Below are 21,809 nucleotides of genomic sequence, written 5' to 3'. Positions count from 1 at the left end.
ATCTAAAAACAGATTTAATTTGCTAATACACTGTTCTGTTTGAACTACTTCAAGAAACGTTTTCTAAGCGGAAGTTTGGTATGCCCTAAGAAGTAGAAGCTGGAGTAAGTACATCATATTATCCATCGATGCCTTAATTTGGCAGCTGAGAAAACTGGGAGTGAAGGAATCTGAACAACTTTGCCAAAATTATAAAAATCACTGTGTGAAGCCAGGGCTCTATTTCTAGCCCTGTTAGCTAAGGGCCAATATTTTCATGGAATACAGTCATTTGTCAGAAATACCTTTAAGTTTATTGTAAAATGATTTTCAAGGAACTGTTTCCCCAGCTTATAACTTAAAATTGCATTTCCAAAGCTTTTCCTAACAGTCTTTCTTTTTTCCCTCTAATTTGATAAGGCAAAGAGTGTGAAACCTTTAATTTGAAACTTTGCCCAAAAGCCATTCTGGGAGCTCTAGGGCCAAGCCAGATACCCATAGTCTTAAAGATGTGGATAAGCTAGGTTAAGCTGTCTTGAGCTGGCTGATCATCTCTTTGGTCAGAGTATGAAGTGGCCTGAGCTGCAGTTCACCCTTCAGCAGTGGAAAAGCTCTTCTCTGCTATCCTGTTTTAACGTAAGGAGACTTTAGTAAACCACAAAACAAGTGGAACATAAGATACACATCTTAGACTCAGTTTATAAAGGCCTGTGCTTTCAGGAATGAAACTCACAGTGACAGTGATGTATGGTTTTCTTTATGAGTCCTGAAAACTGATGGATATGTGATCTTATAAATGCTTAGACAAACTAATGCACATAATTATATTTTCCATTTGAAGTCTATTGCTAGGCATTCTAATACAATATCATTAGTTGAAATGGCCACAATGATACAGCTTGGGCAGTTTGTCATGGTAATTACAGGGTGATTATTTTTGACTGGAATAAAGATTTCAGTTTTAGTGTGGTAGCAAGCATCATCACAAATTACAAACTGTCTTAGAAAATAATAATAAAAACTTTAGGATTTTAATGCATTTTTGGAGCATTATTCTGAAATAATTTCTCATTAAGCAAAAGGTTCGTAAGTTGGCTAAATAAATCACTTTTAAAGTGATTAAAATATGGCTTTGCCAAAAAGATCCCACTTATCTCATTAATGGTTCCTATGTATAAAAATGTCAACATTAGATAAAATTTGCATGTGGTAAATAAGGCTTAAGTCATAATTAACAACCTTTAAAGATTTTTTTTCTTACAGACACAAAAGTATGACATTTATCTTCACTATTTTCAGAGTGCTTGATTAGAGTAGACAGCGTCCTAACATCTGTATTGAAAACTATATTAATCAATTGATTAATCATGCGACATTAATCAAAAGCCTTCCTAAGTGTTTTAGTATTTGAACAGCTCTTAGTATTTTCTATCTGATCCCTTTTAAGGTGTCCATTAAAAAGATTAAATTTGGGTGGTAAATATTGAGAGGTTGTGGAACTTGTGGCTTCTCACTGGAAGGTCACAGCCACCACTCATTAGTGCTACTTTTAATGGGATCAGAAGCAAAAGTTTTGAATATGTGACTGAATCAATTAATCAGTGCTGCGGTTGACTCATTCCAGTAAGCGGTTTAGTATTTGCCGATTCTGCACGAGGGCCATCTGGATGATTTGTCCTTAGAGGTTTGCCTTTAACATAAGAATATTTTTTACTTAGATTTTAAATTGAATGTCTGATAACTGGCATAGCCATTGCCATGCACTCAGTTGGTTTGCAGAAACTAGTTAAAAGTCAGCCTTTATTATTAAGAATGCATTCAAATGATCTAAGTTGCACTGCAGAAACAGTATAAAGCCTCCTATTACTGTACTGGATGCTCCAAAATCAAATGAATTACCCAGCTCTTTGGTGAGATTCAGCTACACTTTGAATCTTACTAATCAACTGTAAATTTTGGGATTATTGACTTGAAACTGGTTAGTTCCTCATTTTCCAAACTCCTTTATAGGTGAGATTAATCAAGGAAATTCCTTTAGCAAATGCACTGAGTATCAGTATAAAAACAAATAAAAATTTTCCGAGAGAAACACAGTGTAATAAACATTCACTGGGAATGGACATAATTATCTGTCCTTTCAGAAGGGAGTACTTCTCTCTGTGTGTCCTCTGTATTTCTGTTCATAGTGCAGCACTTTCTCTCTATCCACTTATTCTGATTGCTTCACAATGTGAAGAATGATCGGCTCTGCACTCAGCTTTGATCTGACAACTTTTTATTATTGATAGAGAGCAATTAAAATTTTCTTCTTTCTATTGAACAAATGGTATGTCATTCAGTGAAATCAAGCTTTATCATTTTTCCATATATAGTTTTACCAGTCTTTCCAATAGAATCTAAACTATAGGCATTTTAAAATGTGGTATGGCCCATCTGCTTATCCCTGCTGTTGCTTAAGGAAAAATTCTCCAGACAAGAGAACTTCCAGAGTTTGTAAAAAAGGACTTTATGATTCGTGCAGTGTGTAGATTTTGCATTTTTTTTTTACAGCAGAGTGATTAGGTCGTAGTTTTAAAATCTGCAAATATATTATAATGTTCCAGCAACAAAAACACACAGCTAGGTTACTGCATTTAAACACACACTGAAAGGCTTCACTTTCACACATGGGTCTTTTTTTTTTTATTGCTAGTTACTCTGAAGGCAAAAAGATATTTTAGTATCTGTGATCAAGTGATGCCCACCTGGGGAAAGATATTGGCCACCAGGTCTATATCCTTTATCTGGATAGAGGTGTCTGCAGGGGAAAAAAAAGAATTCTAGCTCTGTACATATGGCCACAGAGAAGATATTTCACCGTGATTTTTCAAATCACATACATTTTACAAAAATAACATTAAGGTAAATTTTTAGTATTTAGTACTAGAGAAATATAATTTAGGTAATTCATTTTACTTCCCAAAGTTGATTACCCAAGCGTATTACTTTCTTACTCTTCCCAATTCTATGCCAGCAGCACAATCGTGCTTTAAGGAGAGTTAAGAATAAATCCAATTGTGATAAGATATTATACAAAATTGGTTTCTGTTAGCATGCATGATCTACATTATAATTCTGGGTACGTGTTTCAGTATGAAGTATCTGAATAATATTCTTAGTTGATTAATACTCAGTGCTATTCAGGTACCCAACAAATGCTATATATAAACCTTTATTCTAGTTCTTTGTTGTCAAATAATTACATGAAAAAGAAACATGTCTCAAAATAATCAGAAATAGCTTTGGTTATGTCTCTGTGTTTATGTTGTTTCATATTTGAATTATATTTTCATTTTGCTATTGACGTGAAGCTTGGTTGCCTTCAGCAGGGAAGGAAATGCAATCTGCATAATTCCCATTAGTTCTTCATTGGGCAAATGCATTTTGATATTCTATAGTAGGTTGCTTGGTGGCTAATCATTTTTTGTACTTAGCAGCAGGTGTTGCTGCTATATGGAAAAATATTACACATTTAAAAATTATGAGTATAATTTATTTATGAAAGAACAAAGCTTCAATATTTATCAATTTATTAGTTTAGCCATTGGAAAACTTGCAATGCAATTAGTTACTAATAAGATTATTGTTTTGCTACCTGGATTACTATGCAGAAAGCATTTTAGAGAGCTATTCACCTTTGATCTTGCTTTTGTTCTATAACAGATTTACAGAGCACAATTGTCTCAGAAGGAATATTGGTTTTTTGTTGTTGTTTTTTCTTCTGGGGAAACTTTTTTTAAAAAGTTGATGGAGACATTTAATGTGTTGATGTTAGTTAATATTTTATTTTTAAGAATTCTTATTTGCATGTTCATTTATAATTTGACGTTGGTAGATTTCAAACTTGTAACCCCCTTATAAAAATCAAAATTGCAAATGTGAACTGGATGTATTAGCATACAATTATAATCCAAATTACTCAGGAGGCTGAGGCAGGAGGATTGCTTGAGTCTAGCAGTTTAAACTCAATTTGGAGAACAAAGCATGAAAGTTTTTTATTCTGTTTCCAGGAGAGTTGCTGAACCACATCAGTTTCCACAATTTGCAAAAGAAGATCTCTTACCAAGTCAGCTGCCTACTAACAGATTTGCTGGCCAGCCTGAGGGAGATAAAAGAGTTAATGACATTTTGTAAACATCTGTTTCCAGTGGCATGTACCTTATTGTTTTCCTTCTGCTACTAGCCATGCTACTATTTTATGTCATGTTTAGAAAAATAACCCTTTTGAGACAGGGTCTGGCTGGCTTTGGACACAAGGGTTAGAATTACATGTGCCTAGCCAAAACATGAAAGTCATAGTTTACACTCTGATACTCACCTATTTCTGCTATCCTAAATGCCTGTATAGACTCAGTCAAATATCTAGGTACTTACTTGTACCTCATACAGTTTTAGTTGCTGCATAGCACAATACTTTTACTATTATTGCTGCTGCTGCTGCTGCTGCTACTACTACTACTACTACTGCTGCTGCTATTGCTATCACACACACACACACACACACACACACACACACACACACACACACATAAACACTTTTTGTAATGCTAGAGATTGAGCCAAAGACTTTCAACATGCTAAGAATGTACTCTACCATTGAGCATAATGTTCTTTTCATTAAATTAAACTCTTGAGATACAGGCTTGAGCCAATGATAGGAGGAAAATACTCTATACAAACTTGCTCATCAAACTCTAAGTACAATTCTGAGTTGTTGAGAGTACTGATACTGTCTCTAGTAATAGAGACCTTGGTAGAAAAGAGGAAACATGAAGAAAAATTCATCTTGACTGCTGCAGAAAATATGCATATTTTCCTTGTAACTTTCAGAGAGTGCATTTGTCTGAGGGGCTGTAAGTTTATAACTAGAACCATTCTAGCCATATGGCCAACCCTATAGTGAGCTGACTTGTATCAAAGATTCTGCTTTATTCAAAGCATACAGACAAAGTGAGTGGTTGGATGGAAAATAATTCTGATCAAATTTAGTCCTCTCACTAGATCCTGACCTTTAGTCAGACAATGCACAGGGTAGTAATTTATTTGTGTTGAGGTACACAGGCCACTTATGTTTACTGTAAATGTTCCCAGAATTTATCATTTCATTAACATAGTTAGGCCAAATGCATGGCATTCTTTTTCTGCTGTAATTTTCTATATTTATTTTCAGTATCAAATATTATGATGATATGAAATTTCTTAAGTCTCTTAGAGATGACAAAACATTAGCTCATGTAGGAGATCCATTTTCTCCCACACTGTGTCTTTTCTTGGACACTCCACCCTCCCCTGTGTTCACAAGACTGCCCAGAATGCATAGGGCTCACTATCCTTTTTATGTAGTTGCTTACATTTTTGAGGCATGAGGAAGTGACATTTTAGTGTTTTACTGAAAAAAATGGTCCATTTTTTTTTAGCTCTAAATAAGAGGAGATAATTGTGAAATGTGTTATTTGATTCACTTTGAACTACTCTAAATTTATCCCTTTAGAAAAGGTGGCGTATTGATGATTGCACTTCTTCTCCCTTAGCATGTAAAGTACTTACTAGCACCATGTTTACCGGCAGGAATGGAGCTTCTACTTGGGGACCAGCTCTATTTCTCCTTATTTGATGGCATAAATAAATTGTATCTTCAGCAATAGGGCCTTAGCATCAGATTATAGTGAGTAACCCAATAGCCTTGGTAACAGTCTCTGATTTTTGTGACAGTAGGGCAGGTGTCTTTGGAATTCTTTTGGCCAATGACTCAAAAAGATGTTACCCATCAGCATTTTTTTCCTGACTGGTCTTCTTTCTTTTTTTTAAGTTTGTATATTTTGATATTTGATTTTTTTGAGACAGAGAAAAAAACTTAAATTTGAGTGCGTAGGGAAGTCCATAGAAGAACTGTGAAAGGAGAAAGCATATAATCAATATATAATATTTGAAAATATTTAAATAAAAAGTAATTTAAAATGGAGTATTTTGACAGTGAGAAAAATAACAGGTCAAGAGTAAAAGCCACAAGTAAATAGGAACCTGGTATTCTCACTGAAAATAACAAACAATATGTAGTTTCTCACCAGTCAGAAGTAAGACCTCAACAGTCAAGTGACTTAGATGTGCTTTTTTCATTAGGGAGGGGAGAAAGATAAAATTCTGAAATAGTCACAATGTAATTAGGTTGTAACAATTAATTAATTGCCTTTTTAATTATTAAGATTTAGAACTGTTGAAATGAACTCAGCTCTAGAACATAGACATACTGGAGTGAACTCTCAGCATATCTCAGGTGCTATAATTTCTTGCCTGTCACACAACTGCACTCATGGGGGAGAAATGATGGCTCACAATTTTTGTACATTTTTATGCTAAAATTAGCATCATTTGTTCTATAAAGCATTTTGCCCTTTCTATATAGGATACTGTGTCTATTGAATTAAAAATTACTGTTTTTGATTTAATTTAAATTAGTAGATATTATAATGTCCAAAAAATATGAGTAAAACTTAGGTTGTCTTCTTTATTTAATTATATTTACTATACACTTGTGTGCTGTGTGGCTGTATGTGTTTATGCTTGTCTGTGGTGTGTGTGTGTGTGTGTGTGTGTGTGTGTGTGTGTGTGTGTTTGTGTATACATGCATACATGCACATATTTTAGCCTATTTGTAACATGCACAACCATTGAGGTCAAAGAACAAAATGCACAAGCCATTTCTCTCCATTCACCATGTAGCTCCTGGGGGCTTGAACTTGGTTTCAGGTTTTGTAGCAAGTGCCTCTCCTTGCTGCACCATCTCACCAGTCCTTATCTTTACAGTTATGACAAGGATAATTCAATTGGTTGATTGTATATTTCCACACATAAGATAGTTCTTTGATTATCCTAAACAATTTTATTATATGGAAGTAATATCTGCATGTTATATACTAAAAGAAATTCTGCTAATCAAATAGACACATTTTGATTTAAAAATTCATGCTCTTTACCCATCATTATACTCTATTAATGCTGTGAAAATATGTACTTTTGTGAAATTGTTTCTCTAGGAAACTCATTTTAATTGCAGTCTTCATTGATTGAAATTTAATATTATTCCTCACTTCCCTCAAAATACTGTCACTATTTCTTTAAGTATACTAAAAATGCACTCTCTTTAACGAAGCTCATCTATTTTCCCTTCACTTGTAAAGAAGTCAGCAAGTGATTCCTGTAAGGAGTCTTGGACCACTCTAGAGTTTTCACCATAGCCTCTCTCTCCCCTTGCCTTTCCTCAAACCTATATTAACCCTCTTAAGACATCCCATCCTTGCTTCAAGAGTTCTTTCCAATTATATGCCTTGCCAGGAAGAAATTATCTTGAAACATAAATAGATTATCAGGATTTTTAACAGATCCAATTTTTCTGTGTGTTCTGCATTAATGTATAATTGAAAATTAAAGTTCAATTAGGTGTCCATTTGTGTAATTTTTTTTCTTCTTACATGTGCATTTATTAAAATAAAGACTGGTATAAATTTACAAATACAGGCAAATTATTACATTTCAGTTTGGGCATATGAAGATAATCAGTATCGGACTTTAATTTATTTGAAACAGTCTTTTGCTAATATATTGCTTTGTTTTGTTCAAAGCTTGTGAAATGAAATTTGCAAAGAGATGGTGTGATTTAAACTGCAGTCACACATCTACCTGCATCAGCTGGATTGTTATCTATTCTTATCCCATACTCATTTCACTAAACCCTTGAACATTTGTTAATTATTGCAAGTAAAATTTTAATTTGCTCCGAAATTGCATGGTGAACATGGTTATTGCAATTAAGTTTATATTAGAAATTGGCACTAGAGGGAGCTAAGGAATTGTATCATTTGTGTGTTTAGGGGAACTGAACATTCATTTAAAAACTTGTATTTTTCTCAGAACCTGCTGATTTTACAAATATGGCAGCCATGCCTCAGCAAATTATAAGCAATAATGAATTAGTTAATTTTCTTTAGTGAAAACTGCTATGGCAAGATTATTAAATTACTGTATTTCTACTTATTGAAAGTAGCTACTAGTCAGTAAATTAGGATTTCTAGGACTCTTTAGGGAAAGGGATTATTACAATTATCCATGTTCATCATTGTTTTGGCCTTAAAAGAATTAAAATGCTCACAGTACCTGTTAAAATACAATATTTTTGTTCTCAAATTTATACTTTGATTAGAATATGCCCTTCTTGAATAGGATCTCAGTATGAAGAGGAAAGTGATTTTTAATCTCATGGAATATTCTAGGAATTTAGTTACTTTGAAGGTCTGATTCAATTCAATAATTTTCTTCCTTAGCAAGCTTTGAGTAAAGTTATGTTATTACCTATTTTTATACTTATCTTTAAATTTAGTAAAAGGTAAAAGTTGCAGGGTGTTAAATTCCACAACTAAGTTGTTAAATATTCAGTTCCTTGCATTTTGGTTGCTTAGTCTTAGGAAATGCCCCATTTGGAAGGATCTTACATACAGTCAACATTTCAGACAATGGGAAATGATCATTGCCAGTACCTCATCTCAGGAAGTCATGAGCAAAAGTAATATTTACAAACCCCTGCTTTGTAGCTGAGCACGCTGCTATCACTGTAAGCAGACCAGGAATGAGAATGTGATTGTCATGTTAAAATAAAATGACATTTCATTTTGATTCAATTATGTGGGTATGGAATGAAAAATCCAGGTCTTCATGATTGAGCTATAGGCACTCTACTGACTGAGTCATTTCCGTACTCATAGATTTATTCTGAATATAGTGATATATTGAGGGGTTATTTAGGAAAGAAAATTAGTCAGTGAACTGTAAATAATATCCCACAATGATTTTTTTACAACTTATTCTTTTTATGGAAATTAAACATTCTTTATATTGTATACCTTTATTTTCTTTTTATTTGTTTATTTATTTTTAAATATATTTATTTTATTTTATTTTTATATGGATAATTTTACATATCAGCCATAGGTTCCCCTGTCCTCCCCACTCCCACTTCTGCCCCCACCTCCCCTCCAACCCCTTCCCCCCATTCCCACCTCCTCCAGGGCAAAGAATCCCATGGGGATTCAGCTCAACCTGGTAGATTCAGTCCAGGCAGGTCCAGTCCAGTCCTTCCAGGTTGAGCAAAGTGTCCCTGTGTTAGCCCCAGGTTCCAAACAGCCAGCTCATGCACTAAGGACAGGTCCAGGTCCAACTCCCTGGGTGCCTCCCAAACATTACAAGCTATTCATTTGTCTTATTATCCAGAGGGCTTGTTCCAGTTGGGGACTCCTCAGCTTTTGGTTCATAGTTCATGTGTTTCCATTAGTTTGGTTATTTGTCCCTGTGCTTTTTCCAATCTTAGTCTCAACAATTCATGCACTTACAATCCCTCCTATTTCTTGACAATTGGACTCTTGGAGCTCCACCTGGGGACTGGCCAAGGATCTCTGCTTCCACTTCCATCAGTTATTGGATGAGAGTTCTAGCATGACAGTTAGGGTGTTTGGCATTGTTTGTAATAGACAGAACCTGGAAACAACCTAGATGCCCTTCAACTGAAGAATGGATAAAGAAAATGTGGTACATATACACAATGGAGTACTACTCAGCAGAGAAAAACAATGACATCATGAGGTTTGGAGGCAAATGGAAGGATCTAGAAAATATCATCCTGAGTGAGGTAACCTAGACTCAGAAAGACAAACATAGTATGTACTCACACATAAGGAGATACTAGATGTAAACAAAGATGACTAGACTGTTACTCACAACTCCAGGGAGGCTACCTAGAAAACAGGACCCTAAGAAAGACACAGAGATAGCCCAATGACAGAGAAATGGATGAGATCTACATGAACAACCTGAACATGAGTGGGGGTAATGAAGGGCAAGGTTCGAGGAAAGAGAGCTTAGGGGAGCAGGAGATCCCAGCTGGATCAAGAACAGAAAGGGAGAACAAGGAATAACAGACCATGATAAATGAAGACCACATGAAAACAGGAAGAAGTAAAGTGCTAGAGAGTTCCCCAGAAATCCACAATACTTCCACTGTAGACTACTGGCAATGGTCAAGAGAAAGCCTGATCTGACCTAGTCTGGAGATCGGATGGCCAAACACCTTTTATTTTCTTTTAGAAATTTTATTTTATTTCTTTATTTACTTTGTATATATGCATATCTACATATTTATGTACACATATGTGAATGTAGAGGCCAAAGGTCAACATCAATTTCCTTTCTACCATTCAAAACTAATTTTTGAAAAATTTATACATTCATTATATATATATACATATATATACATACATATATACATATATATATATTTGCACTCTTTCTCAACTTTATTTCTCCCATTTTTTGTTGTTCATAACCCATGTTTAAATAATTCTGTCCATATGCACATGAGTGCGTGGCCATAAACAACTTGCCAGTGCTAACATCCCCAAAGGAGACTGAATCTCTCCCTTTGGAGCTATTACATGAAAATCATTCTTCTGATAAGCTTGGAGTCTTAAGGCTCCTGCCTAACTCCATGATGGAATTTTGAGTAATCAGAATGTTATCCATTTGAAATAATTGTTTTAATCAAGAAACACTCTTTCAATTTGCATATACTTCAACAATGAAGAGGGAAAAGAGTTACTTACTGAAAGTGACTAGTAACTAGGATAGCTTTCATATCTCTCAACCAGTGTTTAACCAATATTAATGTCCACCTAAAGTTCTTTTTTTGTTTGTTTTTTGTTTTTGTTTTTTTTGAGACAGGGTTTCTCCGTAGCTTTGCGCATTTTCTGGAACTCACTTGATAGCTCAGGCTGGCCTCAAACTCACAGAGATTCGCCTGGCTCTGCCTCCCAGTGCTGGGATTAAAGGCATGTGCCACCACCGCCTGGCTCATCTAAGGTTCTTTTAAACTACAATTTCTTGTTCAGAAGATGGCACCATGTGATGCTGATGTTATTTTCTGTGGATTCTGTTTTGAAAACTCCAATAATTTTCACTTTCTTTGATCTTGATGTGAATTATCTGGTTTGAAATAAGAATGAAAAGCAAAAGAGAAGTAACTAGAGGCAGAAAACAAAAGGATTGATTGTTCTTATCCTGGAAATCTGAGATGTAACTGCAGCTGACCAGTATTGACCCCAGGAAGTGGTTCTGCAAATACAGGGCTGTGCATACACATTCACATTGTCTTCTTTAAATTTTCTTTCACAGTAGGTAGGAAACACCATAATGTTAGTACTTAAACTTTTCAACAGTTTTAAATATTTTAAATTTCTCAACCTATTCTAAAAGGGAATGTATGTGAGAGATTTATATCTAATCACAAATAGGATTGTTTAGAGTCTGATTCATTGGGATTTGGATTTCAGATCTACCACATATTAAATACATATTTGGTTTGTTTGTTTTTTCAAGACAAGTTTCTCTGTGTAGTTTTGGTGCCTGTCCTGTATCTCGCTCTGTAGACCAGGCTGACCTTGAAATCACAGAGATCCACCTGGCTCTACCTCTCCAGTGCTGGGATTAAAGGCATATGCCACCACTTCCCAACTAAATACATATTCTTAATGAAATTATAATGTTTGAACATCATTTTTGCTATCAATTTAAAAGAGAGGAATTCTTCATAGACACATAAGTTTTCTCTTTTGATTGAATGCTACCATTCTCAATTTGCTTGCTGTGGTAATATATTGTGTCCCTCAAAACATTGTGTACCCTAATAAAGCTTATCTGAGGATCAGAGGAAAAAAGCTAGCTACTATATTAAACATAGAAGTCAGGCAATTGTAGCACACACTTTTTATCCTAGCATTCAGGAGGCAAATATCCATCTGCATGTATGTGAGTTGAAGGCCACACTGAGGAACAGAGCCAGGCATGATGACACATGCCTTTAATACCAGCACTAACCATTGAAGTCTGGAGGTCTGTACAGGCAGACAGGAAGTGATGTAGCTGAACGGAGAGAGGAAATGAGATGGCAGAACAGAAAGGGATATAGGTGTTGGTAGACAAAGTGTTGTGAGGTAAGGTTGTCTGTGGCTTTTCCTATTCCTCTGATCTCTCAGGTTTTTACTTCAATATCTGGCTCTGGGTTTTTATTAATAAGACCATTTAGCAATTCGTGTTACAGTTTGCCTTTGATTACTGAACACCTATAATATATAGCACACATACATAAATATATATTCACACACACACACACACACACACACACACACACACACACACACACATATATTAATTATCAGGCCATTCCATATGACTTGCTTTGGTGTGTAAAGTCTATCAATTCCATGCTACCTCTAGCAACATAGAATATTGAGCTATCATAGTTGGGTATGATTTCAGTGAGTAGTTTGTGAGACAAAAGGGTATAAAATGAAGCTGAAGGAAGTTTTGGTAAAATAATGAAAGGCCTATGTGAGAAATTAGGAATTAATTCTTTAGGAAGTAATGCACAAATGGAGGATTATGAATTGAGGTACAGTATGAAAAAATTTGGATTTCCTAATTTTTAACTCAAGTATTATTTGTAAAAGAATCAATAGTAACATTTTTTTCTTGTGATCAAGATTAGTAGATTTTGAATTCATTAACTAATAGAAAAAAACAGAACAGGCAAGATTAAACAATAACATGAAATTCAAATTTCTGAGAATTAGTGACCATTTGAACCTGAGGTATGATTTAAGATATTTTGATGTAACTCAATGGTAAAGTCTATTGAGTATTTAGGAAACATTTTATTTCATACAAGAAGTTTAATAGGAAGTGCTGTTAACTTTTCTGTACTTCTTTGGTTCAGGCACAGATGGTTATATAAATAGATGTATACATCTCTTAGATTATCTCTTCCCTGTGTTTCTTAGCTAAAGCAAGAGAAGTTCTGAGAAGTTTCACAGTCACTTTCTTACATTTGGCTTAACATGATATTTTAAGTGTGTCCATAAATCAATCAATGACAATAAAGAGACCTGAAGGATGGCTGAGCCATCCTCCTGATATAAAAAAAAAAAAAAAAAAAAAAAAAATTGGAGTGGACTATACAATGCAAGATTGCTGTATTTGTATCTTGTCAGGAAGTCCTAAACTGTGTCTGAATGTGTGGTGGAGTAGAATTGTGTGTGTGTGTGTGTGTGTATTAAGGTAATTGATAATGTCTAATTTTGATGGTGAGAACTTGTACTTACAGTGACAGCATATTCTTGATAAATATTAATTGAATATCACTTCCTACAGTGTACTTTGAACACAATACTTGTAACCATATATAGTACAATGTGTTTTTCATTCCTTATTTACCCTTATTTTACACATTGGCAGTTTTCAAAGAAAATGGTTTCCAGAATATTCCCCTGAAGGTCAGATGTCTTCTACATAAATACTCATAGGACTTTCTATTCTTTTATCAAAACTTATTTTTCCAAGTTTTTGCAGAATGAAAGTAAACTAATAATTTGCCTCAAGTCCACCTTCTTCTTTTCTATTAATTTTTCTGTTCATATATTTTTTTCATCTGAGGCAATGCCTTATTTTCTTATCTTGCTTAATTTCCTGCCACAAATCACTTGCTATTTGCTTTAGTACTTTGAGTTTTTTCTTAAAATCATTTATTTAACAATTGGCAAATTAATATGGCATAGGCATAGACCCAGATGCCTGTCAGATCTTCATTCAGACAAGTCCCTTCTCCATTTTAGTCACAGAGCACCTACAGACTCAGTGGAGTACATTGTATAAGTTTTTTCTCTATGATTAATGGTTTGGTAAACAGATGTGGATGACATTTTTTGTTTCTAGACATAGAAAAGTATTTTAACTAAACCAGACAATTGAAATGTGCCATTTTTCATGAAAAATTGTGATATGCCAGTCAGAAACTAAGAAAGGTGGGCTTTTAAAATTGAGCTGGACCCCAGCCACTTCCTGATGTTCAGAGACAAGCCCCCAGCTTCCATCCTGCCCCAGAACTCCCATCTAGACCAGAGGTGAGTGCCTGGGGTTGTAATCAGAGAGGGAACCACCTCTGGGTCCCACCCCAGGGCACCAGCCATCCTGGGAGGACCTGACCAACTTGGCCCCAGTTTCTAGCCATTCTTCAGGTCCTATGGGAGGGCTCCCCTTTTCCAAGACTGCAGACACCCTGCAATCTCCACACCCTGCCCCCACACCCATTTGCCCAAGACCCTAGCCACTTACTGAGACTCAGAGACCAGCACCCATCTCCCATCCTGCTCTGGAACTCCCACCTGGACTAGAGGTGAGTGCCTGGGGTGACACCTAGAGAGGCCCGCACCTGGGTCACAGCCAGGGGCACCAGCCACTCTGGGAAAGACCTGCCCAACTGGGACCCAGGTTCTGGCCATAGGGCAGGAGCCCCATCCCCAACAGGAAGGTTCTCCCACTCCAAGACCCTCTGGTTAACCCTACAACCTCCACACTCTGGCCCTCCACCCATCTGCTGGAGACCAGCCCCAGGCTCCCATCTGCCCCAGAACTCCCATCTGGACCAGAGAGCCCCCAGCAACCATCTGCCCTGGAACTCCCATCTGGACCAGAACTTCGATCATGTCCCGGAACTCCCATCTGGACAAGAAGACCTCCCATCTGGACAAGATAAGGAGACCCCAGGGACTTCCTGAGACTCAGAGTCCAGCCCCCCAGCTCCTATCCGACCAGCACTCTCATCTTGACCAGCACTCCCATCTGGACCAGAGAGAGGCTCCCAAAATCTGTCAGCTCTCTCTGGACCAAGTACACTGATAAGACCAAGAATGAACCCAAGAGGAGATGGGCAGATGTCAAGGCAGAAGTACATACAAGAAAATAAAGAGCAATACAGTGCTGTGGATATCGCTCTGTGTAAATAAAGTTCTGATTGGCCAGTGGCCAGGCAGGAAGTATAGGCGGGACAATAGAGAAGAGAATTCTGGGAAGTAGAAGGCTGGGAGAGACACCGCCAGCCGCCGCCATGAGAAGCAACATGTAAAGACACTGGTAAGCCACAAGCCATGTGGCAAAGTATAGATAAGCAGAAATGGGTTAATTTAAGATAGAAAAAGTAGATAACAAGAAGCCTGCCACAGCCATACAGTTTGCAAACAATGTAAGTTTCTATGTGCTTTCTTGGTTGGGTCTGAGCAACTGTGGGACTGGCGGGTAAGAGAGATTTGTCCTGACTGGACCAGGCAGAAAAATTCCAACTACAAATGGTGCCCAACGTGTTGGCAAGAATTTCCACCTAAAACCTGAAAAAAAAAAAAAAAAGATTCTAAACAGAGCTAAAAACAGCTTCCTAGTTGTCTCCCTCAAGTTAGTGGCAGCCTACCGGTTTGAGCTACTATGGCAGGTTCCTGGCGTGTGTGTCTGACCTGCACTGTGGCTGGAATGAGGAATCTATAAGTGACACTTTACTCTGCCGCATGGTGGATTTAGCCTTTGGTAGTTTAAAAAAAAAAAAAAAAAGATTTCTGGGTTATGCTGCTGCTTTAATAGAACTGCTTCTGATAGTTGATGGTACACATGGCTCCAGATCCAGAATTGGTGGTAAACTGTACCACCTCCATGCTGGAAAGCTGAGGTGGGCAGAACCAGCAGCCACAGTGGCGCTACAGTCTTACAAAGATGGATATTACGCAGAGAATCTGGTTTATATTGTCTTTGGGATTTTTAACTGCAGAAAAAGATTTGATCATAAAAGCTGTTGAGTTAAACAAATATGTAAATTTTAAAGGTACCTTGACTTCAAAATTTGGATATAAGGGTATGTTGCTTTGGAAAAGAATCTCTGCTTTTGTTTCCACAGAAAGCCAGAGGCTGTGGATTTGTTCCAGATTAAGATACATCAGGTTTGATCAGCCAAGACCACCGGAAAGGTCTCTGATGACACAATGGCCCAGATGATCCAACATCCAGAATGCTTTCAAAGCAACTGGCTCAGAGGTTCACCCTAATGGACTACAACATACTCCTAAAATCTTCTTTGTGTCCCCATAAGATACAGCGCCCCCCTCCAGCAGGAATTAGTAAGAAAAACTACACCCACATTCCCAAAATTATCAAGCTGGCTTTGGAGATGGAATTGGCTCACTCCTTCTCTAAACCCAGACATATTGCTAAAAGAAAAGGTTAAGAGATTCTTGTGTCCCAAATCAAAAGAGCCCTTTGGTGAGGGACAGAGAAAAACCACTATCTTATTTAAAACAGGTTGATTATAAATGCAATGTCTTTCTAAAGATAAAAAGGGGATATGATATAGAAATGATAGGATGAAAGGGTAGATTAATGAACTTACTTCTAAAAGAGCAACAACTCATTTGAAATGTTTTACATTGGTATGGATTTTGGTCTATTGATACAAACTTGAAATTAATTTTGTTATATTGTGTATATATTTCTACTCATGTTTAATGTATTATGTTTATATAGCTCATTTTAAATTGTAATGGATAATTAAAAATAGATTAATAATTAGTCATCTATGATAATTATACTTGTAGCCATGTTAGTTAATTCTTCTAGGTATACATAGACATATTTCAGATAGATAGGTAATCTTCAAATACTTCAAAGACCTACAGAATATGGCATTTAAAATACTTTTAAAATTTAGACTTTCTGGACAATGAGACATGTCTGCTCCTGGCAGTACCAATTTACTTCAGAGAAGAGGATGGGCACTGAAGACACTTCATATCTTATCTTCACCTTGACAAAAATAGCCATTTGGGCAAGAAACTGTTCTTGCCTGGACTGCTTGATCGACTGGAACATGCAGGAACCATAGAAAGGTGACCACTAAACTTTGATTGACAAAATGGTCCTTCAGGTTCCTGCTTCACAGAGGAAAATGCCAGACATTCTACAGGACACTGAGAGAAGTGACTGAGAGACTCTAGCCCTGTGGGCTGAAGACAAATGCCCCAACTTTACAAAGGAACATTAGATGACTGTCCAGGCTGCCAGCTGTCTCTGTCTACTCTTGCAAGACTCCTGAAAAATGCTTACATCCTTCTCCTGGTTCTCAGGTAATATTATATCCTTCTGAGGTCTTTGATGTGATTGAAGACTATATAGTTATAATTTCCTCAGTTATGATATAAGATAAGTTAGATATAAAACCTTAGACTCACAAATATAAGATAGATAGAATATTTTCTTTAATATTGTAACTGTAATTCTTGCTTGATAATTGTTTTGTTATATGTAATTGTACTATGTAAAAGTTAAAACCGTCCTTTAAAAAAAAAGAAAAGGGGAAGTGCTGTGGATATCGCTCTGTGTAAATAAAGTTCTGATTGGCCAGTGGCCAGGCAGGAAGTATAGGCGGGACAATAGAGAAGAGAATTCTGGGAAATAGAAGGCTGGGAGAGACACCGCCAGCCACCGCCATGAGAAGCAACATGTAAAGACACTGGTAAGCCACACGCCATGTGGCAAAGTATAGATAAGCAGAAATGGGTTAATTTAAGATAGAAAAAGTAGATAACAAGAAGCCTGCCACAGCCATACAGTTTGCAAACAATGTAAGTTTCTATGTGCATTCATGGTTGGGTCTGAGCAACTGTGGGACTGGCGGGTAAGAGAGATTTGTCCTGACTGGACCAGGCAGAAAAACTCCAACTACAATACAGCATCACCAGAACCTAGCCATTCTCCAACAGCTAGATCTGAACATCACAGAATGGAAGAAGAAGAAGAAGAAGAAGAAGAAGAAGAAGAAGAAGAAGAAGAAGAAGAAGAAGAAGAAGAAGAAGAAGAAAAACCTTATAAGTAACATCATGAAGAGGCTAGAGCCTTACATAGAAGAAATAAAAAATAAAGTAGAGGAACAGACAAACAAAAAATGGGAAGAACGCTATAAAAAACTAGAGGAAAGGACAATTAAAGCAGAAGAAAACAATAAGTCCTTGAAAGAAAATCATGAAAAAGCAAGGGAGACAGTCCAAGACCTGAAGAGAGAAATAGAAAAAATGAAGAAGACACTAAAGAAGGAATGCTGGAAATAAAAAATCTGAGTAAACGAACAGGAACTTCAGAGGCAAGTATAACCAACAGAACGCAAGAGATAGAAGAGAGGATCTCTGGTGTTGAAGATCCGGTAGAAGAAATAGATTCATCAGTCAAAGAAAACACTAAAACCAATGAAGTCATAACCTAAAATGTCCAAGAAATTTGGGACACCATGAAAAGACCAAACCTACGAATAATAGGGATAGAGGAAGGAGAAGAATACCAACTCAAAGGCACTGAAAATATATTTAACAAGATCATAGAAGAAAACATTCCCAACCATAAAGAAGGAAATGCCTATGAAGATACAAGAAGCCTATAGAACATCAAACAGACTAGACCCCCAAAAAAGTCCCTTTGCCACAAAATAATTAAACAACTAAACATACAGAATAAAGAAAGAATATTAAGGGCAGCAAAGGAAAAAGGCCAAGTGACTTATAAAGGCAAACCCATCAGAATAACACCCAATTTCTCAATGGAGACTTTGAAAGCCAGAAGGACCTGGACAGATATAATGCAGACACTAAGAGACCATGGATGCCAGCCTGGACTAATATACCCAGCAAAACTTTCAGTCATCATAGATGAAGTAAACAAGACCTTCCAAGGCAAAAGCAGATTTAAACAATGCTTATCCACAAACCCAGCCCTACAGAAAGCACTAGAAGGAAAATTCCAACCTAAGGAAGGCAGATACACCCATGAAAACACAGGCAAAAGATAACACCACAGCAGTAAACCCCAAAGAAGAGAAGTAGACACACACTACCACCAAAAAATAAAAATAGTAACAGGAACGAATAATCACTGCTCATTAATATACCTTAATATCAATGGTCTTAAATCACCTATAAAAGGACACAGACTAACAGAATGGATATAAAAACAGGTCCCATCTTTCTGCAGCATACAAGAAACACACCTCAAACTCAAAGAAAGACACCTCCTAAGAATAAAAGACTGGGAAAAGACTTTCCAATCAAATAGTCTTAAGAAGCAAGTTGGTGTAGCCATCCTAATATCCAGCAAAATAGACTTCAAACTAAAATCAATCAAAAGAGATGATGAAGGACATTACATACTCATCATAAGAAAGATCCACCAAGATGAAGTCTCAATTCTGAACATTTATGCCCCAAACACAAGGGCACCCACATATGTAAAAGAAACATTACTAAAACTTAAATCACATATAAAACCTCACTTATTAATAGTGGGAGACTTCAACACCCCACTTTCACCTCTGGACAGATTGGCCAAATTGAAACTTAAGAGAGACAAAACGGTCTTAACTGATGTTATGGCTCAAATGGACTTAATTGATATCTACAGACATTCCACCTGAACAAAAAAGAATATACATTCTTCTCAGCACCCCATGGAACCTTCTCTAAAATCAACCACATACTTGGCCACAAAGCAAATCTCAACAGATACAAAATAATTGGAATAACCTCCTGTGTTCTATTGGACCACCATGGTTTAAATTTAGATTTCAACAACAACAAAAAATAAACCCTACAGAAATCCTACAATCTCATGGAAACTTAATAATGCTCAACTGAATCACCAAGGGGTTAAGGAAGAAATAAAGAAAGAAATTAAAGACTTCCTAGAGATCAATGAAAATGAATACACCACATACCCAAACTTACGGGATACTATGAAAGCAGTGCTAAGAGGGAAATTCATAGCACTAAATGCCCACATAAAGAAGCTGGAGAAATCTCACACTAGTGACTTGACAGCACAACTGAAAGCCCTTGAACAGGAAGAAGCAAGGTCTCCTAGGAGGAACAGACACCAGGAAATTACCAAATTGAGAGCTGAAATCAATAAAATAGAAATAAAGAGAACAATACAAAGGATTAATGAAACAAAGAGTTGGTTCTTTGAGGAGATCAACAAGATAGACAAGCCCTTATCCAAACTAACCAAAAGACAGAGAGATAGCATCCAAATAAACAAAATCAGAAATGAAAAGCAGACATAACAACAGACAATGAGGAAATCCAGAGAATCATCATGTCATACTTCAAAAACCTTTACTCCACAAAACTGGAAAATCAAAAAGAAATGGATAATTTTCTGGATAGGTACCACATACCTAAGTTAAATCAAGACCAGATAAACCATATAAATAGTCCAATAACCCCTAAGGAAATAGAATCAGTCATTAAAAGTCTCGAACCAAAAAAAGCCCTGGACCAGATGGTTTCACTGCAGAATTCTATCAGATCTTCAAAGAAGACTTAATTCCAATACTCTTTAAATTGTTCCACACAATAGAAGCAGAAGGTATATTAACAAACTCCTTCTAGGAGGCCACAATTACCCTGATTCCTCAACCAAACAAAGATGCAACAAAGAAAGAGAACTACAGACCGATCTCCCCCATGAACATTGATGCAAAAATACTCAATCAAATACTGGCAAACAGACTCCAAGAACACATCAAAACAATTATCCACCATGATCAAGTAGGCTTCAAACCAGGGATGCAAGGGTGGTTTAACATACAAAAGACCATCAATGTAATACACCATATAAACAAACGCAAAGAAACAAAAACACATGATCATCTCACTAGATGCAGAAAAGGCATTTGACATAATCCAACATCCCTTCATGATAAAGGTCTTGGAGCGATCAGGAATACAGGAAACATACCTAAACATAATAAAGGCTATCTACAGCAAGCCAACAGCCAACATCAAATTAAATGGAGAGAAACTCAATGCAATACCACTAAAATCAGGAACAAGGCAAGGTTGTCCCCTCTCCCCCTACTTATTCAATATAGTACTTGAATTTCTAGCCAGAACTATGTGACAACATAAGGAGATTAAGGGGATACAATTTGGAAAGGAAGAAGTCAAGCTTTCCCTATTTGTAGATGACATTATAGTATAAATGAATGATCCCAAAAATTCAACCAAGGAACTGATACAGCTAATAAAAACCTTCAGCAACATAGCAGGATACAAGATCAACTCAAAAAAATCAGTAACCCTCCTATATACAATAGACAAACAGGCTGAGAAGGAAATCAGAGATACATCACCCTTTACAATAGCCACAAATGATATAAAATACATTGGCGTTACTCTAACTTAGCATGTGAAGAACCTATATGACAAGAACTTTATGTCCCTGAAAAAGGAAATTGAAGATGTCAGAAAATGGAAAGATCTCCTATGCTCATGGATAGGCAGGATTAACATAGTAAAAATGGCGATCTTACCAAAAACAATCTACAGATTCAATGCAATCCCTATCAAATTACCAACACAGTTCTTCACAGATCTGGAAAGAATAATACTCAACTTCATATGGAAAAACAAAAAACCCAGGATAGCCACAAGAATCCTGTACAATAAAACAACCTCTGGAGGCATCACAATCCCCGACCTCAAGCTCTACTATAGAACTTCAGTAATAAAAATAGCTTGGTACTGGCATAAAAACCGACATGTGGACCAATCGAATTGAAGTCCCTGACATTAACCCGCACACCTATGAACATAAAATTTCTGACAAAGAAGCCAAAAATGTGCAATGGAAAAAAGAAAGCATCCTCAACAAATGGTGCTGGCATAACTGAATGTCAATGTGTAGAAGGCTGCAAATAGATCCATATCTGTCACCATACTCAAAACTTAAGTCCAAGTGGATCAAAGTCCTCAACATAAATCTAGTTTCTATGAACCTGATAGAAGAGAAAGTAGGAAGTACTCTTGAACGCATTGGCACCAGAGATCACTTTC

Source organism: Onychomys torridus, chromosome 4 (genome assembly GCF_903995425.1).
Source record: "Onychomys torridus chromosome 4, mOncTor1.1, whole genome shotgun sequence".
In the NCBI taxonomy this organism is placed as follows: Eukaryota; Metazoa; Chordata; class Mammalia; order Rodentia; family Cricetidae; genus Onychomys; species Onychomys torridus.
The sequence above is the reverse complement of the archived record's forward strand: the minus strand, read 5'-3'. Positions refer to the sequence as shown.